This window comes from Pelodiscus sinensis, chromosome 9 (assembly GCF_052426305.1).
Source record: "Pelodiscus sinensis isolate ZL-2025 chromosome 9, ASM5242630v1, whole genome shotgun sequence".
In the NCBI taxonomy this organism is placed as follows: domain Eukaryota; kingdom Metazoa; phylum Chordata; order Testudines; family Trionychidae; genus Pelodiscus; species Pelodiscus sinensis.
The window spans coordinates 1621513-1647862 of NC_143060.1; the positions used below are offsets into that span (position 1 = coordinate 1621513).

Below are 26350 nucleotides of genomic sequence, written 5' to 3' on the forward strand. Positions count from 1 at the left end.
GAGACCATCTGTGGATTGATTGAAACCTCGGATAACAGCTTAACCTGGGAACGCTCCGGCTGTCTCGTCTCTGCCTGCTGACCCCCGGGCCCCGCTCCGTGCCACTGCCTCTGTGCGTCGGTCCGTGATGGCATGGCGGCTCAGGCCCCTCGGGGTCAGGGTTCGTTCCGACTGTCCGCTGATGGAAGAGCGCAGGTGGGCGCGGAGGGTGTTCAGTGCTGGGCAGGTTTCTCTGGAACGATAATGTGACGAGCCGAGTCGTTCTGTCAGCTTCAGAACCCGGCATCCGCTAACCCGAGTGAGCTACTGTGGCCTCCAACGCTCCTTTCCTACCTGCCATCTCCACCCCTCAACGGAAGGGTGCCAGTCATGCAGCCCACACTGTTCGGTCTCCTGCCTCGGGAGCACCGGGCTGGGCACAGATCGGACACGCCCGTTCCCGTGGACAGGGCTGTGCCCCTCATGCGCCGGTGTCGGACGTGTGCTCTGCCGCTCCACAGCAGCAGTGTGCTGGGGAGGGGTCCTTGTTCTCCAGCGCTTCCAGTCTCCTCGCCAGCTGCCGGCCCTTGCTTTCTGCCTACGATCTGTTTCGGCTTCAGGTCCTATTCGCCCCCATGCGACTCCAGGACTGGAGCCATGGGTTCAGCGCCCGCCTGCCGTGTGACCTACGCCCCGGTTCCCCGGAGTGTGTGTTTGGGGGAGCCCTGACGGGTTCCCCTCATCACATGAGTCTCTAGGAGCCTTAGTGCTGCCCACGAGCGCGCTGCGTCCCTCTGCTCGGCGCTGCGCCGGTGCCCGGGGGGCGGGAGTGTGTGGCGCTTGCTGAGACCCACGGGGGAAGGTCCAGGTGTCCACGTGGCAGCAATGGGCGGTGCCCTTCAGAACCGGAGAGCCACGAGGGGTGGAACCAGATGCCACTGGCCAGGAAGCAAGACAGACGGGGGGGCGGCGAGCTGGGTCGCTGGGAGCTGGGCAGTCAGTTATGGGGGGATAGTCCAGGGAGCCTGGCCGGGGGTACCCCAGGACGGATTTTGCTGAAGGGCCCATTCCTGCGCTCACGCTGTGTTCCTGTCGACAGCCCAGTTCTCTGACACTGGCTGCGTCCCGGCGGTGCAGGGCCTCTGGCTTCCTGGGGTCCCGTCCTGGCGGAGCGTCCCGGGGGCGTGCGCAGTGTAAGCAGGAAGGCTCCACGCTCGGGGCCAGCCCCAAGGAGGATCCTTGCCCCGAGGGCGGTCGCGCTCCCCCGAGTCCTGTCTGGCTTCACAGAGCCGTTCCAGAGCGCCGGGCCTGAGTCTGGGCCAGGCTCTCGTTCAGGGCAGGTTTGCAGAGAGCTGAAGCCAGGGGTGGGGGGGCAGAACCTCCGGCCCGCGGGCTGGAACGGCTCCCCCCCCAACAATCTGACCCGGGGGGGGCCAAGCGGCATGCAATGCTGCAGGGGCCCAGAGCCCGTTTATAAAGACTTCTCCCTGCAGCGCCGGCCGGGCACTTCCGGCTCCTCATCCTGCAGTAGGAGGGGAGGCCGAGGGGGGAGCCACGTGTGCCTGGAGCCCCTGCTGGAAACAGGTGCTCCCCCAGCAGCCAGGCAGCAGCGAGGAAGCAGCTGGAGCCCCTTCCCAGCCTGGGGCAGCTGCAGCAGGGAGCTACGGCAGGCAGCCTGTCCCGCAGCGTCCAGACACTGCCAGCAAGTCCTCTCGCAGGTAAGGAGGCCTGCGGGAGCGGGAGGGGCCTGGGAGGAGGAGGTCCTTGCAGGAAGGGGGACGGAAGGGAAGCCCCGTCCCGGCAGGGGGTGCCCAGAAAAGGAGGACGGGGCAGCTCCAGCGGGGGCGTGTGCAGCGGGTTTTCCAGTGACTTGAAAGGCACCCTTGGCGCTCGCTGGCCCGCCTGCCGGCAGGTGTGGCTGGTGCAGGTGGCGGCTTGGAGATGAAAACTGTAGGGGTTTTGTGGGATTCATGGGTGCACGTGCCACGCCTCAGCTCGGGCTGCTTTTCCCCTCACCTTTCCGTGGCCCCGAGCGTTCTCTGTGCGTTCGGGGCCTGGCCTCAGAAAAAACGGAGCAGCAAGCCCGCGCCATCTCCTCAAGGCAGCAGCCCGTTGCAGTCCCTCGAGCGGTGGGGGTCAGCGCGGGCTCCAAGCAGGCCCCGTGGGTGCGGTGTGCAGCCGGGATGTCTCCGGCGCCACGCTCGGGCTCCAGTGCCAAGGAGGAGGTGGTTCTATGGGACACGGTACCTTGGTCAGCCAGGAGCGTGGCAGGGATACTGGGGGGGGTCCTCTGGAGTGCTCCGGAGGGGGCTTGGCCAGCTCTGGGCCTGCACAGCAGACCCGAATGGAAGCGTCCGCTGCTGCCGGAGAATTGCTCAGCCTCTTGCCACCAGTGTCCCTGGCAGCGCAGGAAGGGTCCTGCTGGTACCGGCATTCCTACCTGAGCTGCTCTGCTGACGCCGGCTCCGGCACCTGGCAGGCCCATGCTGTCGAGTGGCAAGCGGCCAGGGTCAGCCGTCCTGATTCCTGTGCACACGAGCCCTGCTCCACCATTGCTGCAGGGCTCTGCTCCTCTTCCTTGGGCTTTGCAAACATCCTGTCCCCAACGGGAAGCTTAGCTGAGCTGGAGGGAGGGGCTGGCTGTCCCGGCATTGGCACATCACCACAGGCCCATGCAACCGTGGGGCCCAGCACTGCCATGCCAGTGGCCTCCCTAGACACTGGCATGTCCCTCTCCCTGCTAGACCCGCTTGCCTGTTGGCCGGGAGAGCGGGGGTGGGGACGTGCTGACGTGTGGCTCCCGGTGTGTGCGCTGTCAGCGCTGCGCTGGCTCTGCCCAGTCCAACCAGAATCAGTTCAGGTGCAAAGGCACCTGGCCAGGTTTGCTGGCAAACAGAGCCCCGCAATAATCAGCGGAGGATTAGGCGTCTGTGCCCTCGACGGTGGCCTGGCTCGTTGGAGGGACCTTCCACTGCCACGAGGCCAGACCGAGCGCTAAGGCAAAACACCCACCCTTCATAGACACGCCTGGCACGTGCTCTGCTCCGTCCCTCCCCTCCTGCTGCCGGCCACGGCTCAGCCTGACGCTGGTCCCCTGGTTGCCGTGTGCTGGGCTGGACTGTCGTCACTTCTGCCCTGTGGCTCAGCAGTGCTGGCACCGTCTGTGTCCCGGGCTCGGAGCTGGAGCCAGACCTCGGCTTTGGCAGGCCCTGCCTGGGAGCGTGACTCTTCTGCCTTGGGTTCAGGCCCAGGCTTCGGGCTCGCGCTTTCCCTGCGTTGCCCGTCGGAGGCGACGTTGTCAAAGGTGCAGGTAGCTCCTCCGCCCCCCGCCGCGTTCTCCACCGCTCCGGGCTGGGCCCAGACACAGGCGGTTACGCTGCCAGCTCCTCCCAGCAGGAGGCAGACCAGCCCCGCCTCGGGGTCCGGGCGCGTGTTGGCCCTCGCGGAGCAGCTCCACTGCCGGCGGAGTGCAAGGCTCCCCAGGAGCTGGGTAGGAAGGTGGCCTCGGCTTTAGGCGTGGAGGTGCAAGTGCTCCCCAGGGAATACCATGCCCCCTGGGCGCTTCAGCACTTGCAGGGGAGAGGGGCTGCCAGTTAACACCGAATTTCTGGGACCAGTTAAAACACGGGCAAGCCCCTTCTTCCCTCCCGCCCCGGCTCCATGCTAAAGCCTTTGGACGCTTCTGCGCTCTCCAGGCTCTGGTGACAGCTGGGAGTGGGGGAGGCGTGTCTAGTAGGGAGAGGCCCTGCAACGTAAGCCTGGGGTGAGGCCTGGGCAAAAGGAGGCCAGACTGCTCCTGCGAAGCACAGTTGAGCAGTGAGCAAGAGGCAGGCGCAGCTCACGGAATCGGGCACGAACGGGGCTGCTGATGCAGAAACCTGCAAACCTGAGGTGCAAGGCACAAGCGTCCCAGGGCACCCGACACCCTGGCCTGTGGCTCCGTCGGCTCTAGCCCCGCGGGCCCTCTGCTCCCTGGCCTGTTGCTCCGTCGGCTCTAGCCCCGCGGGCCCTCGGCTCCCTGGCCTGTGGCTTCGTCGGCTCTAGCCCCGCGGGCCCTCTGCTCCCTGGCCTGTTGCTCCGTCGGCTCTAGCCCCGCGGGCCCTCGGCTCCCTGGCCTGTGGCTCCGTCGGCTCTAGTCCCGCGGGCCCTCGGCTCCCCGGCCTGTGGCTCCGTCGGCTCTAGTCCCGCGGGCCCTCGGCTCCCCGGCCTGTGGCTCCCTCGGCTCTAGTCCCGCGGGCCCTCGGCTCCCCGGCCTGTTGCTCCGTCGGCTCTAGCCCCACAGGGCCCTCGGCTCCCCGGCCTGTGGCTCCCTCGGCTCTAGCCCCACAGGGCCCTCGGCTCCCCGGCCTGTTGCTCCGTCGGCTCTAGCCCCACAGGGCCCTCGGCTCCCTGGCCTGTTGCTCCGTCGGCTCTAGCCCCGCGGGCCCTCGGCTCCCTGGCCTGTTGCTCCGTCGGCTCTAGCCCCGCGGGCCCTCGGCTCCCCGGCCTGTGGCTCCGTCGGCTCTAGCCCCGCGGGCCCTCGGCTCCCTGGCCTGTTGCTCCTGGGCGCAGGACTGGCCGTGCTGCCAGAATTGTAGGTTCCCAGCCCCTTGCCATGGGCGAGACGCCTGACTCAGCTGCTCGATCCCGAGAGCTTCCGGACCTGCCTGGTCCAAGGGGGAACTTCCCCCTCCCCGGGACCCGGAGCCTCCAGATCTCTGCACTCCCATCCGATAGCCTTGGCGCTACTTGACGCTGCCACGTGGCCTGTGGGAGGAGGGGCGGGGCAGCCTCAGCCTCCCCGGCCTCTGTGCAAGGCTCCCCACTCCGCCCCAGCAAGGTGCTTTTCCTGAGGAACCCGAGCCCACGTGTGGCTTCGCCCATCCTGCCGCGGCGTGCACCTGAGCCGTGCGCACCAGCCCCTCCCCTGGGGCAAATCTCCATCAGCTCCCTCAGGGCTCTGCCCTGCTTAGCCGGAGAGGAGGCAGGCGGCTTGGGAAGAGCGTTGGAGGGTCGGGGCCAGCGCTGACGAGGTCTCCCCAGCCGCAGACCAGCCCATTCGCCTCCCTCCTTGCACCCTACAGCTCAGCGGGAGCCCGAAGAGGCGGCTGTCACTGGAGCCCTGGCTTCCGACCCTGAGCGGCCAAGCGCTTTTGGGAAGCCGTCCCGCAGGTGGGTCCCGACCGCGCGGCGGTCTCAGAGCAGAGGTGCTCGGTCGATAACTGGGCGCAGCTCCTGGTCTGGCGAGTCGCCTCAGCTCGGCGCTTTGCGAGACGTGTTTTCACCTGCACGGCCTTTGCGGTGCTGGGGGCTCTCGCGCCGGCATCCCGCTGGGCCCTGAACACGGTGCAATAGCTACCTCTCTGAAACCGGCATCAGGGCGGCTCGTCTGGATTTTCTTCCACGCTTGCCCAGACTCCACAGCCCCTGCCGTTTGGCAATCGCCTCGAGTGGACACTCGGGTGGACGCTGCTCGAAGAAACCCTGACGCATCCTGGTCCTTCGAGACACGTCCGTCTACGGGTGCCCCTTCCCCACCCGCCTGTCCCCGTCGTGTAGCTTTGTGTTAACGGAGGAATCGAGGCGCTGAGCCTCTCTCCCCTTTTCCATCCTCCACCTCTGGAGGGAAGTGGCATTTCTGGTTGCGCTGCCGTGGCGAAGTGCAGCTGAGTCGAGAGCCTTGTTTCAGAGCTTCCTTGTACGAGAGTTTACCTCGACCTTCACCCCCAGGTTGACACAGGTGGCTCCAATTTCCTCATTAACCAGCAATTTGCCAATTCCCCCCCAAGCCTCCCACACATGCAGGTGAACAGAAGTGTTGTTAGTTGGAACAAGAAGAGATTTAGCCTCCTCCTTGGGCACCACCAGACCTTCCTCCCCCTGCAGTTCTCTGTCATGGACAGCGGGTGAGCAGGAAACCAGCGTCTGCTCAGGCCACTTCCCTCAGGGATTTCCTCCTGCCTGGGTCTGCACTCCCAGTGAACGCCCGCGTTCGACTAGCGCTCAGGCCACTTCCGCTGCTCTCCGAGAGCAGTTCCTATCCAGACATTTGCAAAGGGCAGCTGGCCGCCCGTTCCCACTGTGGCTGCCCCTTCGGCCAGGTCCCAGCAGGCCAAATCCTGCCGGTTTTGGAAGGGTTGGTCCTGACGCTGCCAATGAACTGCAGCTAATGGATGCGATTAATACAAAGCAAATGACTAGATTTGAAAAGAAGAGTTGCCATTAATTGGAATGTTAATGACCCTGTAAATAACCAAATACCCATTTCATTCCATTATGAATAGTCTGGAGGTGTTTCTACATTTTCAAATATGTTGAATTAAAAGAGAATATGAGGGGTGGGGTGATCCCTTTATCGCTGGCTCTGACAAATATTTGCTCTGTAAACTATAAACGACAGAAATCCTGGTTTGCAGTTCGCCTCACACCAGGGCACTCAGCCCTCCCTCTTGGGCAGCCCCTCGCTAAGGCAACCGCTTTGCTTCCAGTCGCAGGCGAGAATGCGGCCCACGTGTTTCCAGTGGCACCAGAGAGTGAGGGCAGGTGTTTCCTTGGTGTTGCAAGGTATTCACATGCCAGAGGCAAAAAACCTTTCGACCTTCTTCAGGCTTCAACTTGCAGGCCCGAAAATTTTACAAAGTGCAGTTATGTAAAAAAGAAATAGACCTTTAAATTGCATTTTTCATGATTGAGATTGCACTACAGTACTTACATGGCGTGAACTGAAAATACTACTGGTGTTTCTTTTCTACAGTGCAAATACTTGTTGTAAGAATATCAAGTGAGCACTGTACATCTTGTATACCGTGTTGTGATTGAAATCAATAGATCTGAAAATGCAGAAAGAATTCCCCGTAATATTTATAATACATTGCAATTGGTTATTCTGTTACTGTTTAACAAGGTGAGTCAAACTGTGATTAAGTGACGATATATTTAATCTCTCAATTAATTGTGAGGTTTTGGTATAGTGTTTGACAGTCTTCATTGGTCTACAGCTGCTGTTTAACCAGATTTCAAGCCTCCTCCACCTTAATCTGTGTGAGCGTCCCTTCCAGGCACTCCAAGAAAAACGGTTACCTACCTTTCCGTGACTTGTTCTTCCTGGCGTGTTGCACGTGTCCCTTCCTCTGCATCGCCATCTAGCCGGTAAGAGGGACCTGGGCAGCTCCATCCTCACTCTTGCACCTGGTTGTACCGCACATAGTGTCAGAGGAAGCTCAGCCCTTTCCAATGGGTGCAGCTGGGAAGGGGAGCCCTGCATAGGACGCAGCTTCGGATTTCCTCTAACCTACATGCCGGCCCCAGAGTAGAGTGCAGCCTAAAGGCGACTGCAACAGAGGGTGGGAGCTGTCTGCTGCTGCTCTGTGAGGCCGTATCTACACTACGCTGTAGATCGATACTCCACGGTCAATCTTCTGGGGCTCGATTTAGTGGGTCTAGTGAAGACCCGCTAAATCAAACTCAGAGGGTGCCCCATCAGTGCCAGTACGCCTGCTCCTCAGGTGGAGGAAGAGAAGCCCCCTTGCTGCGTGGATGATACTAGATACGTCAGCTCGAGCTACGTAATTCATGTCGCTGACGTTCTGTATCTTGAGTCGACCTTCCACTCGAGGCTAGGCCAGGCCTGGGTAGGCCAGCGCTCCTGGAGACCAAAGGCTGTTCTTGCCCAATCTCGTCAAGGTGGGAACTGAGGGTTAGGACGGGGCACGTATCCAGAAATCGGAGTTTGCTATTAACTGAGAGCCCAAGAAACACCGAGTATGGGTGTGCTCAGCCAGGGGGGTTCTCAGCCAAGCTTTGTCCTCGCCCTGGCCCTACGCATCACCCCTGCTGGCGCTGCTCTGCCTCTGTCACGGCCCTGGTCCCCGTGGCCTGGGCATCTGCCTTCTGCTGTGGCACCTGCCTTGGCCGAGCCTCTAGCCGCAGCGGCCCTGCCCTGGGCTTCCCTTGCCGCCCGGCTGGTACCCCGCAGCGGCTGATGGGCATGGGCCATGCCGTCAGCGCCCAGGCGCCTGGGGGGAACCCGCCTGGCACAGCTCAGCCCCTCCCTGGGAGCCTAGCAGGCCGCAGGGCAAGGACCAGGGCCCAGCCCCCCAATGTGGCGAGAGGCTGCAGCTGCCCGTGGCAAGCCAGGCCACTCTTCCCAGGCGAGGGGCGGCGCCGGGGCTGAGCCCCCCAGGAGCAGCCAGGCTCTTGTCTGGATTCGGCCCCGGTGCACTTGCTGCTGGCGCGTGCCCAGGGCTGGGGCTGCGGCGAGGGGCCCAGGCCTCCGTCTCCGGCTGGGTTTAAATCAGGAGGGGACGTTTCCTGCCGCGCCGCCCTGGGGATGTTCTGTGCCGGAGCCAGTCAGCCCCGTGAGCACCACGGCCCGGGCCCTGCCTCACTCTGGGCGTTGCCAGGCAGCGCTCCTGGGAATGCAGCTACCCAGCCCCGGCCAGGCCTGCGCCCTGCTGGCAAACTGGAGAGGGAAATGTCGTGTGTCCTCTGGGAAGCAAGACCTGCTTGGGGGCAGAAGGGCAGCCCTGGAGCCCCGCCCCCGGGGAGCCCACTGCCTCCCAGCCCCCTTTCCCCATGCACGTCGCTGGGCTCTGGGAGTTGGTGTCTGACCGCAGGGCAGCTGGGCCCGTGGGTGCTGTGCCAAGCAGCCTGGCCACATGCCTGGCTGGGCTCATGTAGGTGGAACCGCCTACGGGTGGAACTGAACCTGTGACCTCTGGAGCTTAGTGTGGGAGCTACAGCTTGAGAGACAAAGCCAGCTGGCTCCCGGCATAGGCTGTACAGCTCCCTCCTTCTTATCTAAGAACATAAGACCATAGGAACGGCCAGACGGGGTCAGACCAAGGGTCCATCCAGCGGCCAGCGCCAGGTGCCCCAGAGGGAGGGATCACGACAGGGAATCCTCACGTGATCCCTCCCATCGCCCATTCCTAGCCCCTGACAGACAGGCCAGGGACACCCTCCCTGCCCAGCCTGGCTAACAGCCACAGATGGACCTGACCTCCATGAATCTAGCTAGCTCTTTTTTGAACTCTGTGTTAAAGTCCTAGTCTTCACAGCCTCCTGTGGCGAGGAGTTCCACAGGTTGACTATGTTCTGTAGGAAGAAAAACTTCCTTTTATTTGTTTTAAACCTGCTGCCTGTTCATTTCATTGGGTGACCCCTAGTTCTTATATTGTGGTAATAAGTCAGTCACTTTTCCTTATTCACTTTTTCCACACCCATCATGATTTTATAGACCTCTATGCTATCCCCACCCCCCATTAGTCATCTCTTTTCTAAGCTGAAAAGTCCCAGTCTTTTTAACCTCTCTTCCTATGGGACCCGTTCCAAACCCCTCATCATTTTTGTTGCCCTTCTCTGAACCTTTTCCAATGCCAAGAGATCTTTTTTGAGATGAGGCGACCACATCTGTCCGCAGTACAGGCAGTCCCCGACTTACTCGGATCCAACTTATGTCGGATCCGCACTTACGAACGGGGCTTTTCTCATCCCAGAGCTCACAGGCGGCGGGTCGCCACCCGTGTCCTCCGGGGTGAGAAAAGCTTCTCCCAGTCTCCCTGGTCTGCTGGGGAGGTCCAGCGGCTTTGCTGGGCCCCCCCAGCAGACCAGGGACACCCGAGAAAAGCTGCCGCCTGGGCCAGCGCCAGTCTGCTTGCTGTGGAACTCTGTCCCAGTGCCTGCCAGACGGGGTTCCAGGGATGGGTGTTCAGTCCCTGGCTCTGCTGTGTGCCCCCCCCCACAGTCTGGACAGGTCACCCTGGGCCTCCGTTCCTGTTCCTGTCCCTGCCATGGTGCCGACCCAGCCGTGCTCCGGGGCCGAGTGCATGAGAGCTGGGCAGGGCTTGTGCCCTTTGGGCTGGGAGGGGGGCGGCTGCCCCAGCATGGCAGGCCAGCGCCAGGTGCTGAGTGCTGGGCCGGCAGGCGGTGTTTGCCCAGTTCTCAGGGCTGGGGGGACAGGCTGCCCCGAGGAGCCTGTGATGGTGCACGGCATGTCGGAGACCCCTGGCCAGCGCCCCTCCTCACGCTGGCACTTCCAGGGTGACATTCACACCTAGTGGTGGGAGAAGGGGCAACAGTCATAGTGGGGGAGCCCAGGGGGTGGGCTGCCAGAGGCTGCAGGTCAGGCATGTGGGGCGCCGGCAGAGCGGGGGGTGGGGAGCTCAGGGCAGGGGCTGCGGGTCGGGAGTGTGGGGCGCCGGCAGAGCGGGGGGTGGGGAGCTCAGGGCAGGGGCTGCGGGTCGGGAGTGTGGGGCGCCGGCAGAGCGGGGGATGGGGAGCTCAGGGCAGGGGCTGCGGGTCGGGAGTGTGGGGCGCCGGCAGAGCGGGGGGTGGGGAGCTCAGGGCAGGGGCTGCGGGTCGGGAGTGTGGGGCGCCGGCAGAGCGGGGGGTGGGGAGCTCAGGGCAGGGGCTGCGGGTCGGGAGTGTGGGGCGCCGGCAGAGCGGGGGGTGGGGAGCTCAGGGCAGGGGCTGCGGGTCGGGAGTGTGGGGCGCCGGCAGAGCGGGGGGTGGGGAGCTCAGGGCAGGGGCTGCGGGTCGGGAGTGTGGGGCGCCGGCAGAGCGGGGGGTGGGGAGCTCAGGGCAGGGGCTGCGGGTCGGGAGTGTGGGGCGCCGGCAGAGCAGGGGGTGGGGAGCTCAGGGCAGGGGCTGCGGGTCGGGAGTGTGGGGCGCCGGCAGAGCGGGGGGTGGGGAGCTCAGGGCAGGGGCTGCGGGTCGGGAGTGTGGGGCGCCGGCAGAGCGGGGGGTGGGGAGCTCAGGGCAGGGGCTGCGGGTCGGGAGTGTGGGGCGCCGGCAGAGCGGGGGGTGGGGAGCTCAGGGCAGGGGCTGCGGGTCGGGAGTGTGGGGCGCCGGCAGAGCGGGGGGGGGGTGGGGAGCTCAGGGCAGGGGCTGCGGGTCGGGAGTGTGGGGGCGGCAGGGAGCCCGGGGCTGGAGGCCCGGGAAGAGGCAGGAAATACCCGGCGGGAGGTGGGCCGCGGGGAGTGTGTCCTGCATACTTGTGCTGTGCGCTGTGTGCTGCTGTGTGCTGTGTGCTGCTGTGCGCTGTGCGCTGTGTGCTGTGCGCTGTGTGCTGCTGTGTGCTGTGTGCTGCTGTGCGCTGTGCGCTGTGTGCTGCTGTGTGCTGTGTGCTGTGTGCTGTGTGCTGTGTGCTGCTGTGCGCTGTGCGCTGTGCGCTGCTGTGTGCTGTGTGCTGTGTGCTGTGTGCTGTGTGCTGTGTGCTGTGTGCTGTGTGCTGTGTGCTGTGCGCTGCTGTGTGCTGTGTGCTGTGCGCTGCTGTGTGCTGTGTGCTGTGCGCTGTGCGCTGTGCGCGCTGCTGTGTGCTGTGCGCTGTGTGCTGTGTGCTGCTGTGTGCTGTGCGCTGCTGTGTGCTGTGTGCTGCTGTGTGCTGTGCGCTGCTGTGTGCTGTGTGCTGTGTGCTGTGTGCTGTGTGCTGTGTGCTGTGTGCTGTGTGCTGTGCGCTGCTGTGTGCTGTGTGCTGTGCGCTGCTGTGTGCTGTGTGCTGTGCGCTGTGCGCTGTGCGCGCTGCTGTGTGCTGTGCGCTGTGTGCTGTGTGCTGCTGTGTGCTGTGCGCTGCTGTGTGCTGTGTGCTGCTGTGTGCTGTGCGCTGCTGTGTGCTGTGTGCTGTGTGCTGTGTGCTGTGTGCTGTGTGCTGTGTGCTGTGTGCTGTGCGCTGTGCGCTGTGTGCTGCTGTGCGCTGTGCGCTGCTGTGTGCTGCTGTGCGCTGTGCGCTGCTGTGCGCTGCTGTGTGCTGTGCGCTGCTGTGTGCTGTGCGCTGCTGTGTGCTGTGTGCTGTGCGCTGCTGTGTGCTGTGCGCTGCTGTGTGCTGTGTGCTGTGCGCTGCTGTGTGCTGTGCGCTGCTGTGTGCTGTGTGCTGTGCGCTGCTGTGTGCTGTGCGCTGCTGTGTGCTGTGCGCTGTGCGCTGCTGTGTGCTGTGTGTGCTGTGCGCTGTGCTGTGCTCTGTGCTGTGCTGTGTGCGCTGTGTGCTGTGCTGTGCGCTGTGCGCTGCTGTGTGCTGTGTGCTGTGCGCTGCTGTGTGCTATGCGCTGTGCGCTGCTGTGTGTGCTGTGTGCGCTGTGTGCTGTGCTGTGCGGTGTGCGCGGTGCGCTGTGTGCTGTGCTGTGCTGTGTGCTGTGCGCTGTGCGCTGTGCTGTGTGTGCTGTGCTGTGTGCGCTGTGTGCTGTGCTGTGTGCTGTGTGCTGTGTGCTGTGCTATGCGCTGTGCTGTGTGCTGTGTGCTGTGTGCTGTGTGCTGTGTGCTGTGCGCTGTGCGCTGTGTGCTGTGCTGTGTGCTGTGTGCTGTGTGCTGTGTGCTGTGTGCTGTGTGCTGTGTGCTGTGCTGTGTGCTGTGTGCTGTGCTGTGTGCTGTGTGCTGTGCGCTGTGCGCTGTGCGCTGTGTGCTGTGTGCTGTGCTGTGCGCTGTGCTGTGTGCTGTGCGCTGTGCTGTGCTGTGTGCTGTGCTGTGCTGTGTGCTGTGCTGTGTGCTGTGTGCTGTGCTATGCGCTGTGCTGTGTGCTGTGTGCTGTGTGCTGTGTGCTGTGTGCTGTGTGCTGTGTGCTGTGTGCTGTGCTGTGTGCTGTGTGCTGTGCTGTGCGCTGTGCGCTGTGCGCTGTGTGCTGTGTGCTGTGCTGTGCGCTGTGCTGTGTGCTGTGTGCTGTGTGCTGTGCGCTGTGCTGTGCTGTGTGCTGTGTGCTGTGCGCTGTGCTGTGCTGTGTGCTGTGCTGTGCGCTGTGCTGTGCTGTGTGCTGTGTGCTGTGTGCTGTGTGCTGTGTGTGCTATGCGCTGTGTGTTGTGTGTGCTGTGCTGTGCTGTGCTGTGCTGTGCGCTGTGTGTTGCGTGCAGGGCAGGCGCTGCCGGCGAGCGAGCGTGACGGCCGGGGAGCAGGACGGAGGCAGCGCGAGGGACCCGAGAGCCCTGCCGGCGCCGGCTGCCTGCCGCCCTGCGTTCGCCCCCGGAGCACAGGCCCAGCGTGGCCCCGGCTCAATAGCTCTTTGTGTGCGGCTCTGCGCGCTGAGACGCCCGTTTCCCGTTAGCTGGGGGAGGGGCAGGTGCCGACTCGGAGCTACCTGGGCCTGAGGCCTTGGCCGAGGGAGGAGCGATGCAGAGCTGGGCCGCCCCTCGCAGCCGCCTCTCGCAGGGCCCCGGGCTGCCCCTGCCCCCGGCCCCGGGCTGCCCCCCCCGCAGCTAGCCCAGCCACAGGCGGTGGGAGCCGCGGTCCGTGGCCCCGGCAGCAGCGTGGCGGGGAGCTGTCAGGTGAGTGTGCGTGATGCGGGGTCGCCGAGGGGCAGGAGGCTGCGGCTGCCCTTCCTTCGCCCCTTGGGGCACCGGGAGCTGGGTCGGGCTGCGGCTGGTGGCCTGTGACCCGGGCGGGCAGAGTGGGGGGTCTGGTCCTGCTGCCCATACGCGGTGAGGGCCCTTCGCTCTGGGGCTGCCCTCCGGCCCCCGTGTCACCGGCATGTGGCCAGGGGCTGGCCCAGGAGACTGGGGTGCAGACTCGTGGGCTCTGGCCCAGCAGATGCTCCTGGCTCCCTCCCTGGGTTGAGGGCCCTGACGTGCCCGGTGCTGCACAAACAAGCGTGTCCTTGCCATGGTCTCCCTCTGCACTGCCCCGCCTGTCGGTGTAACGGCCCTGCTGCCTCTCCGGGGGGGACGTGTAACGGTGTACCTCTGCTGTCTGTCCTGGGGGACGTGTAACGGTGTACCTCGGCTGTCTGTCCTGGGGGACGTGTAACGGTGTACCTCTGCTGTCTGTCCTGGGGGGGACGTGTAACGGTGTACCTCTGCTGTCTGTCCTGGGGGGGGGCTTGTAACGGTGTACCTCTGCTGTCTGTCCGGGGTGTGTGTGTGTAACGGTGTACCTCTGCTGTCTGTCCGGGGGGGGGACGTGTAACGGTGTACCTCTGCTGTCTGTCCGGGGGGGGCGTGTAACGGTGTACCTCGGCTGTCTGTCCTGGGGGGGGGGGGCGTGTAACGGTGTACCTCTGCTGTCTGTCCGGGGGGGGACGTGTAACGGTGTACCTCGGCTGTCTGTCCGGGGTGTGTGTGTGTAACGGTGTACCTCTGCTGTCTGTCCGGGGGGGGGCGTGTAACGGTGTACCTCTGCTGTCTGTCCGGGGGGGGGCGTGTAACGGTGTACCTCGGCTGTCTGTCCTGGGGGGGGGGCGTGTAACGGTGTACCTCTGCTGTCTGTCCGGGGGGGGACGTGTAACGGTGTACCTCGGCTGCCTCTCCCGGGGGGACGTGTAACGGTGTACCTCGGCTGTCTGTCCTGGGGGGGGGGCGTGTAACGGTGTACCTCGGCTGTCTGTCCTGGGGGGGGGGGGTGTAACGGTGTACCTCTGCTGTCTGTCCTGGGGGGGGGGGCGTGTAACGGTGTACCTCTGCTGTCTGTCCGGGGGGGGAGACATGTAATGGTGTACCTCTGCTGCCTCTCCGGGGGGGGGGGCGTGTAACGGTGTACCTCTGCTGCCTCTCTGGGGGGGGGGGCGTGTAACGGTGACCTCTGCTGCCTCTCTGGGAGGGGGGGCGTGTAACGGTCTACCTCTGCTGCCTCTCCGGGGGTGGACGTGTAACGGTGTACCTCTGCTGCCTCTCCCGGGGGATGTGTAACGGTGTACCTCTGCTGCCTCTCCCGGGGGGGGGGACGTGTAACGGTGTACCTCTGCTGCCTCTCCGGGGGGGGGGGAGACGTGTAACGGTGTACCTCTGCTGCCTCTCCGGGGGGGGGCGTGTAACGGTGTATCTCTGCTGCCTCTCCGGGGGGGGGGACGTGTAACGGTGTACCTCTGCTGCCTCTCCGGGGGGGACGTGTAACGGTGTACCTCTGCTGTCTGTCCTGGGGGCGGACGTGTAACGGTGTACCTCTGCTGTCTGTCCTGGGGGGGACGTGTAACGGTGTACCTCTGCTGTCTGTCCTGGGGGCGGACGTGTAACAGTGTACCTCTGCTGCCTGTCCTGGGGGGGACGTGTAACGGTGTACCTCTGCTGCCTCTCCGGGGGGGGGACGTGTAACGGTGTACCTCTGCTGCCTCTCCGGGGGGGGGGGACGTGTAACGGTGTACCTCTGCTGCCTCTCCCGGGGGGGGGGACGTGTAACGGTGTACCTCTGCTGCCTCTCCGGGGGGGGGGGGGGACATGTAACGGTGTACCTCTGCTGTCTGTCCTGGAGGACGTGTAACGGTGTACCTCTGCTGTCTGTCCTGGGGGGGACGTGTAACGGTGTACCTCTGCTGTCTGTCCTGGGGGGGGTACGGTGTAACGGTGTACCTCTGCTGTCTGTCCTGGGGGGGTACGGTGTAACGGTGTACCTCTGCTGCCTGTCTGGGGGGGGGGGACGTGTAACGGTGTACCTCTGCTGTCTGTCCTGGAGGACGTGTAACGGTGTACCTCTGCTGTCTGTCCTGGGGGGGACGTGTAACGGTGTACCTCTGCTGTCTGTCCTGGGGGGGGTACGGTGTAACGGTGTACCTCTGCTGTCTGTCCTGGGGGGGTACGGTGTAACGGTGTACCTCTGCTGCCTGTCTGGGGGGACATGAGGCTTCCCGTGCTATGAGTCGGGGGTGGGGGCTACATGGGGCTCTGCCTGAGGGTGCCCCCGCTGTGCCGGGCCCGTCCTGGCTCCCAGGCTGGGTGGCTCTTGGCTTTGCCAGCCACGTCTGCCAGCTGCTCCCTTTCATCCTGCCCTGGGCCTGGGGGAGGTGCTGGTTGCCATGGTGAGGGAGCTGCGTGCTCCCCGCTTACCTCCCCCCCCCCCCCCCGCTCTGCATGCGCCGGGCTGCCAGCCCAGAGCTGTCTGCCTTGGGGCGGGGGGGCCCAGGGGAGCTGACCCCGGCTCCGGCACAGCAGGGGCTGCAAGGCACCCAAGAAGGAATAGTCTGCTCCCCCCCCCCAGCCCAGCTCCTGTACGGCCGGCCAGCCCCCCCCCCCCCCCAGCCCAGCTCCTGTACGGCCGGCCAGCCCCCCCCCCCAGCCCAGCTCCTGTACGGCCGGCCAGCCCCCCCCCCCCCCCAGCCCAGCTCCTGTACGGCCGGCCAGCCCTCCCCCCGAGCCCAGCTCCTGTACGGCCGGCCAGCCCCCCCCCCCCAGCCCAGCTCCTGTACGGCCGGCCAGCCCCCCCCCCCGAGCCCAGCTCCTGTACGGCCGGCCAGCCCCCCCCTCCCGAGCCCAGCTCCTGTACGGCCGGCCAGCCCCCCCCCTCCCGAGCCCAGCTCCTGTACGGCCGGCCAGCCCCCCCCCTCCCGAGCCCAGCTCCTGTACGGCCGGCCAGCCCCCCCCCTCCCGAGCCCAGCTCCTGTACGGCCGGCCAGCCCCCCCCCCCCGAGCCCAGCTCCTGTACGGCCGGCCAGCCCCCCCCCTCCCGAGCCCAGCTCCTGTACGGCCGGCCAGCCCCCCCCCTCCCGAGCCCAGCTCCTGTACGGCCGGCCAGCCCCCCCCCCCCGAGCCCAGCTCCTGTACGGCCGGCCAGCCCCCCCCCCCCGAGCCCAGCTCCTGTACGGCCGGCCAGCCCCCCCCCCCCGAGCCCAGCTCCTGTACGGCCGGCCAGCCCCCCCCCCCCCCGAGCCCAGCTCCTGTACGGCCGGCCAGCCCCCCCCCCCCCCGAGCCCAGCTCCTGTACGGCCGGCCAGCCCCCCCCCCCCCGAGCCCAGCTCCTGTACGGCCGGCCAGCCCCCCCCCCCCGAGCCCAGCTCCTGTACGGCCGGCCAGCCCCCCCCCCCGAGCCCAGCTCCTGTACGGCCGGCCAGCCCCCCCCCCCCCCCGAGCCCAGCTCCTGTACGGCCGGCCAGCCCTCCCCCGAGCCCAGCTCCTGTACGGCCGGCCAGCCCTCCCCCCCCGAGCCCAGCTCCTGTACGGCCGGCCAGCCCCCCCCTCCCGAGCCCAGCTCCTGTACGGCCGGCCAGCCCCCCCCCCCGAGCCCAGCTCCTGTACGGCCGGCCAGCCCCCCCCCCGAGCCCAGCTCCTGTACGGCCGGCCAGCCCCCCCCTCCCGAGCCCAGCTCCTGTACGGCCGGCCAGCCCTCCCCCCGAGCCCAGCTCCTGTACGGCCGGCCAGCCCTCCCTCCCGAGCCCAGCTCCTGTACGGCCGGCCAGCCCCCCCCTCCCGAGCCCAGCTCCTGTACGGCCGGCCAGCCCTCCCCCGAGCCCAGCTCCTGTACGGCCGGCCAGCCCCCCCCCCCCCCCCCCCGAGCCCAGCTCCTGTACGGCCGGCCAGCCCCCCCCTCCCGAGCCCAGCTCCTGTATGGCCGGCCAGCCCCCCCCTCCCGAGCCCAGCTCCTGTACGGCCGGCCAGCCCCCCCCTCCCGAGCCCAGCTCCTGTATGGCCGGCCAGCCCCCCCCTCCCGAGCCCAGCTCCTGTACGGCCGGCCAGCCCCCCCCCCCCGAGCCCAGCTCCTGTACGGCCGGCCAGCCCCCCCCCCCCGAGCCCAGCTCCTGTACGGCCGGCCAGCCCCCCCCTCCCGAGCCCAGCTCCTGTACGGCCGGCCAGCCCCCCCCCTCCCGAGCCCAGGACTCTCACTCTGTGGGCCGGGAAGCAGCAGAACGTCAGGCCAGGAGGCGGGGGGGGTGGGACCGCTGGCCGGTCGGGCTGGGTCCTCACTGGGTTTCTTGGTGGTCTCGTGCCCGGCCCACACACTCGCTGCAAACACTGGCTGGGCCCGGCCATGGGTCAGGCATCCAGTCCAGGGGCCATGCTGGGGCAGGGCAGAGCCGAGAGGTGGAGGGTGCTGGGGAGCCCGGGCATTGGCTAGGGACACGAGGTGCCACGGTGGGGGGGCCGCGCTGGAGGCCACAGAAGGACCGAACTGTCTGGCTGTTTGTGTCGTCCGGGGGGTTCGGATGTGACGCGGTGGGGGGCTCAGTTCCCTTCCCCTCAGGACTGGGCCGGGGCTGCTCCCTTCACGGCAGCGGTGTGGGGGGCTGGTCTCCTCCCTGCACTTCGTCAGCGCCCCCCTGGAGGGACCCTGTGAGGGCAGGGGGGCGGGGACCCTGCTTGGGGATGTGTTGAAGGGGCAGGAAGCCCCCCCATCCGTGCTGGGTGCCCCGGACCCTCCTGGCTGCCCCTCGGTGGGGGCTGCTCCTGCTGGAGGCGTAGTCTGGGCACCCGAGCGTGTTCAGTGCCCCGGCCCTGGGGTGCCCCCACTCTGGCAGCTGCCTGCCCCCCGGGAGCAGAGGGGATGGGGCTAGCGGCGCCGAGGTGGTGGCGAGGCCTGGTGAGGGGTGCTGCAGGCCAGGCGCTCTGTACGGCCCCGCTGCGTGATGGCCGGGGGCCCACACGTGGGGAGCAGGGGCCGCGCGGTACCGCTGCCCCCCCGCCTGCTGGGGGCTGAGTGCGCAGGGTCTGTGCTCTTGGCCCCGCCTGGACACTGCCCCGGGGGCGCGTTGCTGGGCTGGACTCGGCAGCCCTGTCTCGGGGGGCTGCCCCCTGGCTGCTTGTGCGCGGCTGCCTGAGGCCTGGGGACCAAAGGGTCAAACTCAGGCAGCGAGTCCAGGCAGAGGGGCGCTTGGGCCGGAGCCTTTCCCAGGATTCCCTGGGGTCTGGCTCGCTCCCCCGCCCGCTGCCACAGCGCCTGGGGTTTGTGCGTGGCGGCCGTGCCCCCATTCGTTTCCACTGGCGCTAATTGCGGGCTGGGCAGGCCGTTTGCTGCCGGCGCCGGGACACTCCCCAGCGAGGTGCTAGTGCAGGCAGGTGCCGGCAGCGACTCCCCGGCAGCCGCCCGAGCTCCACACAGGCAGCATCGGTGTGGGCAGCGGTAGCCCTGGGCCTCCCCTCGTCTGGGCCGGCCCACACGCCTGCTCCTGAGCCTCTGCTCCCCGGTCACGGCCGTGGGCAGGCCACAGCAGCGTCCCGCCCTCCCTCCCAGCGCCATGGGCCAAGAGTCTCCACCGCGCCCCTTTGGGGACAGCTTTGCAGGGGAGGCCAAAATGCTGAGGGGGCTGGAGCACATGTCCTACGAGGAGAGGCTGCGGGACTTGGGTCTGTTTAGTCTGCAGAAGAGCAGAGCGAGGGGGGATTTGAGAGCAGCCTTCAACTCCCTGAAGGGAGGTTCCACAGAGGCTGGCGAGAGGCTGTTCTCAGTAGTGACAGATGCAGAACAAGGAGCAATGGTCTCAAGTTACAGTGGGGGGGGGTCTAAGTTGGATATTAGGAAAAACTCTTTCCCTAGGCAGGTGGGGAGGCGCTGGGCTGGGTTACCTAGGGCGGGGGTGGAGTCTCCATCTCTAGGAGTTTTTAAGTCTTGGCTTGACAAAGCCCTGGCTGGGCTGATGAGTTGGGGTTGGCTCTGCTTTGGGCAGGGGATGGACTCCTGAGGTCTCCTCCAGCCCTGGGATTCTAGGATTATCAGATCTCTGCGTAACGAAGTGCCTTGCATGTTGAATAGCAACAGAGAGGCGGCCATGTTAGTCTGATCTTGCTAAAACAAAAGGAGAAACTATGTAGCATGTTAAAGACTAACCAGATTAAACCACCTTCTTAGTCTTTAAAGTGCTACATAGTTTCTCCTTGGCTACGTCTACACTGGCATGATTTTCCGCAAATGCTTTTAACAGAAAAGTTTTTCCGTTAAAAGCATTTGCGGAAAAGAGAGTCTAGTTTGGCACGGACGCTTTTCTGCAAAAGCCCTTTTTGCGGAAAAGCGTCCATGCCAGTCTAGACACGCTTTTGCGCAAAACAAATCTGAGCTGTCTACACTGGCCCTTTTGCACAAAAGGACTTTTGCCCGAACGGGAGCAGCATAGTATTTCTGCAAGAAGCACTGATTTCTTACATGAGATCGTCAGTGTTCTTGCAGAAATTCAAGTGGACAGTGTAGACAGCTGGCAAGTTTTCCGCAAAAGCAGCTAGACACAGTCCTTTTGTTTCATAAGGAAGTGTGAGTGTTGGTACACAATTTTACTGCATTGGCCCAAGTAGATAAAACAAAAACATGCTGACACTTAGCAGCGTTCCCAACCCTTCCACAGCTCTTAGGAGGCACTTAGGGGTAATCTAGAGCTAAATACAGCCAGTCCCGAGTTGCGAACGGGTGACTTACGACCGTTCGCCGTTACAACCGAAGCTGTTGTAAATGGCGGACCCCGAGTTACGAACACAATCCGTGCTTACGAACAGCGCGGTTGCGTGCAACTCAACGGGGTCCAACTTACGAATGAACCGAGTTACGACCAATTGCTTGGTCTGTAACCGGTTCATAAGTCGGGAAGAGGCTGTAACAACCCAGCACACTGAGAGCCAGGACTAGTGGTTGTAAACAAACTTTATGGGACTGTGGAAAACTTGACCACGCCCATGATAAGTGGACACCCGGTGAACTGAAATGGGGGTAGTGGGCCGTGGATGTTACCGGGACAGAGAGCACTAGACCAGAGAGGTTCAACCTGTAGTGCCTTATTCGCTCTCTCCACACTTGTCGTGTCAGTCCCTTTTCCCAAGCTGAACAGCCCCAGCCTGAATGTCTCTTGCAGGACCTGCTCTGTAGCCCTGACTTGACTTTGTCTTTCTCTGTGCTTCTTTCAGTGCTATGATTTCTGAGCTGGGTTGACCAGAGTGACTTGTAGCAGTCAAGGAGAGGGCGTACCATGAATTTCTTTAGTGCTCGTATGACATGTTCTTTCTCTTTCTCTCGCCCTTTCCGAATGGTTCCTCGACTCTCTTAGCTCCTTGACTGCCCCTGCACACGGAGCAGCCATGTGAAGTGAGTGATCCACAGGTGAGAACATCCTGTTTAGACCCTATCGTTTCGTAGGTATGGTTTCAGTGTGCATCGTTTTGCATGGATCAGTATTGATTTTCATCTACCAGCCGCCAAGTTACGTGAGATCCCCCTGTAGCTCTTTGCGGCCTGCGTGGCACATAACGCCGTAGTGGCTGTGCAGGTGAGCGAGCCCCGGAGGGGGTGGGTAGGTCCTGTGGCGGTGGCACTAGGCTAGAGGTGCGGACAGAGCTGGCAGCGGTGTTCCTGGGTGAGTGTTTCGGGGGTGGGTGTGTGGCTGCTGGGGAGTCCGTGTTTCAGGCTGGGGGCAGTCTGTAGGCGAGGACTGGCCTGTCCCCATGGCCTGTGAGAGCGAGGGATTGGCCTCTAGGGTAGGTTGTAGCGCCTGGATGGTGTGTAGGAGAGGTTGTAGCTGGGGGCTGTGGCGTCCTGTTGCTGTCCTTGTTGGGTCTCTCCAGGCTGCACGGTGAAGCTGCTGAGCTGGAATTCTTCTGTAAACTTAACGCCATGTGAACGGATCTGACTAGAGACTGGGAACGGCTCGCTTATAGCCCTGTGTTCCCACTTGAGGTATTCTTATCCCCTGTTGAATTGACTCTGATGGAACACGCCCTTCTCTGTGCCCCGACATCCATTCCTGTCTCTTTCTTTTCCCGCGTCTGAGGAAGTGCCTTGCAGCTCATGAACGCTTGTGCCCTAATACCTTTGTTCGTCTTTAAGGTGCCACTGGGCCTGTTGTTTTTGCTGAAACAGACCAATGCGGTTGCCTCTGAAACCTGTTAGTGGAGACGACTGTGGTGCTTTGATTCTGTATGTTTGTTTGTTTGACACTTGCCTTCCCAGCAGCCTTAACTCTGCCCCCCTCACATGTAGGGTCCACTGGGTGATGCTGTAACCTTGGGCAATACCCTGTCCAATGGATGTGTGGCATGCAAATGAGCTCTGTTATTGCCAGAGTGAGCACAACTTGCCTAACGAGCTGTTCAGACGACCTTGAGCGGAGCCTGTCTCTTGCTCCCGGCCATGTGCAGAGCTTGGGGGAACTGCTGGCGCTTGGGGCTCCCTTTTTCCCAGGCTGCAGCTCAGGCATGCCGAACCCTGCCGGCGAGCGGTGAGTGAGCAGCGGCTGCACGATTACTTCCTCGCGGCATTGGGGATGGGGATGGTCCCTCAGCAGACACCACATCCTCTCTGCTAATGAATCTTCTGACGCCAGCTTCCGCAGCACGCTCACCAGGGAGCGGTAATCACGGGCGCTAATGTGCCAGTTGTAACTGCCCTGCCGAGGGCTGAGACGGAGAATCCTTCCCCTGCTGTGCCATCTGGAACTCGTTAGCCTCCCCGCCCCGCCTGCGGGCACGCTGCGAGCCAGGGAGAATTCAAACGGGGGAGGCCAGAAGGCAGAGGTGTCAGAGGGGGATTAGCGGGGGCGGCGCATTCCTGTACGGCGCCTTCCGAAAGGAAAACTCTGCCGTGTCTGCAGCTGGCTCCCGCCGGGCTCCTCCCTGGTGGGTGAGCGGTGCCCTGTGACTCGAGAGGCAAACGACGGGCGTGGTGGGGATGGAACAGGGAGGGCGGGGCACCCCAATGGGGAGCTGGAGTTCTGCCCCCTGCCCAGCAAGGGGGAGGTGGATAGTCCCTGGCCACCGCCCCATGGATGCCCCGGCTCAGGATCTCCCCCAACCCGCAGGCCCATCTCTGGGTCGCAGCGACAGCCCCAGGCCACGGCATCCCAGAGCTCCCGTCGGGGGCACCGGGCAAGGCTGCAAGTCCCTGGCAAAGCCCTGCAGAGAGCAGCTCGTACCAGCGCAAAGGGGCTTCTGCAGCAACAGCCGAGGGCAGCTCTGGGTGTGGGACTAGCGCCGCGGAAGGGAACTGGCCTGCGCCTCCCCCGGGCCTGCTCAGCCGAGGGGCGAGGCTGGGCCGGGCCAGGGATTGCTGCAGCAGGCTGCCAGGCGTGCAGAAGGGGAAGGGAGCCGGGGGGTGGCCTGCAGAGTGCCCCCTGCGGGAGGGGAGAGGCCCCCGCCGAAAAGCCTGGGCCGGGGGCAGGGCGATGCAGATGTGTGGGAGTGTAAGGCCTGGGGCTCCTGCGCTCTTCCTCCTGCCCAGCCCCCAAGCCTGCTTCTGGCAGCCCCTCCCGCACACTGAGCTTGGCCCCACCCCAGAGCCGACTAGGGGAATGTGGGAGGCTCCTTCTCCTTCTCCGGCAGGGCCCCGCCACCGAGGGTCTTTCTGTTTTGCTTCTCGCGTTTGCTGGCCCCGACTGGCTCCCGAGCTCCCAGCCCCACGCTAGAACTGCGCCGGGTCCCTGACCGCAAGGGCCCGGGCTGCTGTTGAGAGCCCCTCGGTGGGCGCGCTTGCTCCGCCGGGCTCCTTCCCTGTGCACGTGGCCTCAGCCACCGGCGTGCCCTCCCCCCCCTCCCCGGGCTGTGGCCAAGGCAAGCATCCAGCTCCAGCTCCCTGGGCCTCCGGCCTGCTTGAAGCGGAGGGTTCACGTTCCTGCAGGGGAGCCACTGGGCTCCTTCCCATCCTTTTCAGTTCCCAGCCAGGCCCCGGTTTGGCTGGAGCTTTCAGGAGCTGCCGGCCCGGGCAGCGCCATCCCCCCTGGGCGAAAGGCTTGTGCCTCCAAGGGGCTCCACAGTGTCTGCAGTCATCAGCCACGCGCTGCGCAGAGCAGCTCAGTGCCGGAGGCAGTAGGCTCCTCGGGGCCCTGGCAGGGCACCCAGGGGATCCGTTTCCAGCGGATGGTGTCAGACACCAAAGAGGAAAGCGCAGGGCAGGGAATTAACTTCCCTGCGTGTCCTGGAAACTGCAGGCGGGTCCCCAGCTTGTTTGACACGGCGTGTCGATCGGCTCGTCAGATCACGGCCAGTGCTCTTCCGGCTGCTCTGGGCCTGACTTGCGTTTCCACTGAGCGTCTGTCTCGTGTTGCAGCCCAGCAAGGGCCGAGCGTTCTGTGGGCGACGTTTTCGCTGGCTGGCTGGCTGGGCCGTGGCCGGGCTCTGGAGACTCGCTTCCCCGCCCGCCACGGGGAGCTGCCTTTGCAAGGAGCATGGTGATGCGGAGGAGGTGCCGGGGAAGAAGCTGCGGCGTTATTTCTACCGACAGTGGTGAAGGAAAGCGTGCCTGGAAGCCGGGGTGTGTGTGCCTGGCACTTCACGCTACAACTGGTTTCTGAATGAGCAGCCACACAGAACCAGAGGATATCAGCTGCGTAGGCAACAGGGTGCTAACAGCCTGGGGTGGCTGGGGGTGGGGGGGGGGGGGAGACTGCCCTAGACCACTGGCCTCAAGCCAGAGAGGAGGAGATGCTCCGGCAGTGGGCCGTGCCAGGCAGCATGAGCCGCTTCCATTCTGTACTTTCTCCTCTCTGGTAGTTTGTTGTGCGCTTTGTGGCCCGTCCCCAGGAAGAGGATAACAGTTGTGGCCTGGAGTCCCATAAGACTGTGCTGAGGGTTTGGACGGCCGGATGCGAGGTCCTATCCTCTGGAGCTGCCCCCCGGGTGTTTCCACCTCTTTGTGCACTCCTCTTCTTGTGCGACCTCTCTCCAAGGCTCCTTAGCTGCCTGAGACGCCGGGCATCGGTTAGCGTACAGACACATCGCCAGTGCAACAGAGTTCTGCCTTTCCTGTAGCAAGGGAGTCTGCTGCACAGACATTCAGTGTCTCAGCCCCCCAGCCCTCCCCAGCCTTCACTGTCAGAGTAGTGTATCGGGGGGGGGGGCGTGTTAGTCTGAATCGGAAAAGCGGTGAGGAGTCCTGTGGCACCTCGGTTAGTCTATAAGGTGCCACAGGACTCCTCGCCGCTTCTGTCAAAGGAGTGAGTCCCATTGGAATCCAGGGAGCATCGTCTGTTACAGGAAGGACTTGTCCATTACACATTTGGGGCATCTAAGATTATTCTCAGTTGTTTCATAGTCTCTGCCCCAGTCAGGTTTTCTCTGCCTGTCTCAGCACACTTCTGAATAGCTTGTACGCTGAGCTGCAGGGGCAGCATTTTAACACCACACCTCTGTTTCCTGTGCAGAATCTACTCCGGCTAGACAACATGTACCGGAGGGTTCCAGCCCCCGTATCCAATGGAAGATCTGGAAGCCCAGCCCCGACCCAGATGCTCAAGCAGGGGCCACCTACAGACGTCTATTGTCATGGGTTGCTGGAAAATGCATTCCGGGTTACGGGGAGAGCGGTCCTGTGCCACCGGATCTCTTGCAGCAGGGCCCTTCAAGCCAGAGGTTAACGCCGTCGTGTTAGCAACTTTTGTTACAGCCGCTGCCTCTGTCTGAGACCCCTCGTGCAGCCTGTGCCCGCAGCTCCCCACCTCTCCTTGGAAATCCAAGGGTCCTCTTTCCGGCGACACCCCCTCGCTCTCTCTTCTCACTGCACGGCCCTGGCGCCCCTGTTCTCCCCAGGCCGACCGGGGTTCGCTCAGCTACCTAACAGCAGTTTCTCCCTTTTCAAGCCCATCACCCCCATTCTCACAGCGTGCACATGTCCAGTCCTTCGCTTCCAGCGCAGGCTCCCCAGCCTTCCAGACCCGCTTCTCTCCTGGTGATCGGAAGGGACGTTCGAGCCCTGCAGAGCCCCTCTTGGCAGCCTTGCAAGTCCTTTAAAGGCAGCTATTGCTCCGGATAACTTCAACACGAGTGCCACGGTTAGCCAGTTGAGCCCCGTCGTCCAAGCGTGTGGCTGCCTCAGGGCCCCGCTCGCCCACCAACCCCGCTGGCTCCTGTGCGACCTGCATTCCTGCTGCCTTGAACCACTGTGGACGTTTATACAACAGGCCAAAAATTCACTGGCGTTCTCAGAGGGAGGGGGGGCAAACGGCTCCCGCAAAAGCCAGCCACTCACTGATTTTAAAGCATGGGGCCTGGCTGGCTTGCGGCGCACACGGCTCACCTTCCAAATGCTTCGGCACGAGTCTCCCTTCGCTCTTTCTCCCTGCGGAGCCAGAGCGCTTTCCAGGCATTTCCTGTCTTCTGAGTGGCGGTCTCTATTTCCGGCAGCGCTCTGCCGAAGGGGGGAATTTGGGGTGGCAGTCACGAGGGGATTTCTTTCTCCTCTGTGTCAGATGCCGTCTCCCGTCCTCCTCGGGTGCGCTTCCCACTTCCACAGCAACGGGCTGAGGGTTTTCCAAAACCTGCCGCTCGTCCCAGGGCAGTGGCTTCGGGGCGGACGCCCCTGGTTCACAGGCCAATAAAGGAGGGTCCCTCTGGGTCATTGCACATGTCCCCAGTGTGGCGTCCATCCCAGCCGTCCGGTGTCCCGTCCTTTCATTTAGCTAGGGCCACCTCTTTCTGCGCCTGTCCCATCCTGCAGGCCCTGTGAAAGCCCTTCAGGGCTGTTGCTTAGCGACAGGGACCGCACGTCTTCCTTTGTTCAGGCTTTCAACGGCTCTTTCCAGTTTCTTCTCCTCCTGCTTCACCTGTTCAAGCCAATCACATGACTGGCTCGCCGGGGTCGCCGGTGCGGTGTCCTGACAGGTACCTCGCTGTGTCCCACGGTGGTCGCCGCTCGGCTGCCTGCGTGTGCTCCTCCGGGGGCCGGGCTGGCTCCCACATGTCGCCAGCCCCCAGCGAGCACGAAAGGGGGAAGGAGCGGAGGGCTATTGGAAAGGAAGCACAGTAATAGCTTCTCCAGACCAGGTGGGCCACGAATGTGCCCATGACAAGGGATGCCACTCTCAGTGAGG

At 64.1% G+C, this 26350-nt stretch overlaps 1 protein-coding gene across 4 annotated transcripts in view; it reads left to right on the forward strand.

Annotated features, from left to right (window-relative positions):
- Window positions 1-12760: 12760 nt before the first annotated feature.
- ST3GAL3 (ST3 beta-galactoside alpha-2,3-sialyltransferase 3) overlaps window positions 12761-26350 on the forward strand; it is a 294731-nt gene continuing 281141 nt past the window's right edge. The window contains exon 1 of one of the 4 annotated variants that reach the window (XM_089780382.1): window positions 12761-13205. The gene's annotated coding sequence lies outside the window, so the exon portion shown is untranslated. The remainder of the gene's footprint in view (window positions 13206-26350) is intronic. The other 3 variants (XM_089780380.1, XM_089780378.1, XM_089780381.1) reach the window with 3 other exon arrangements.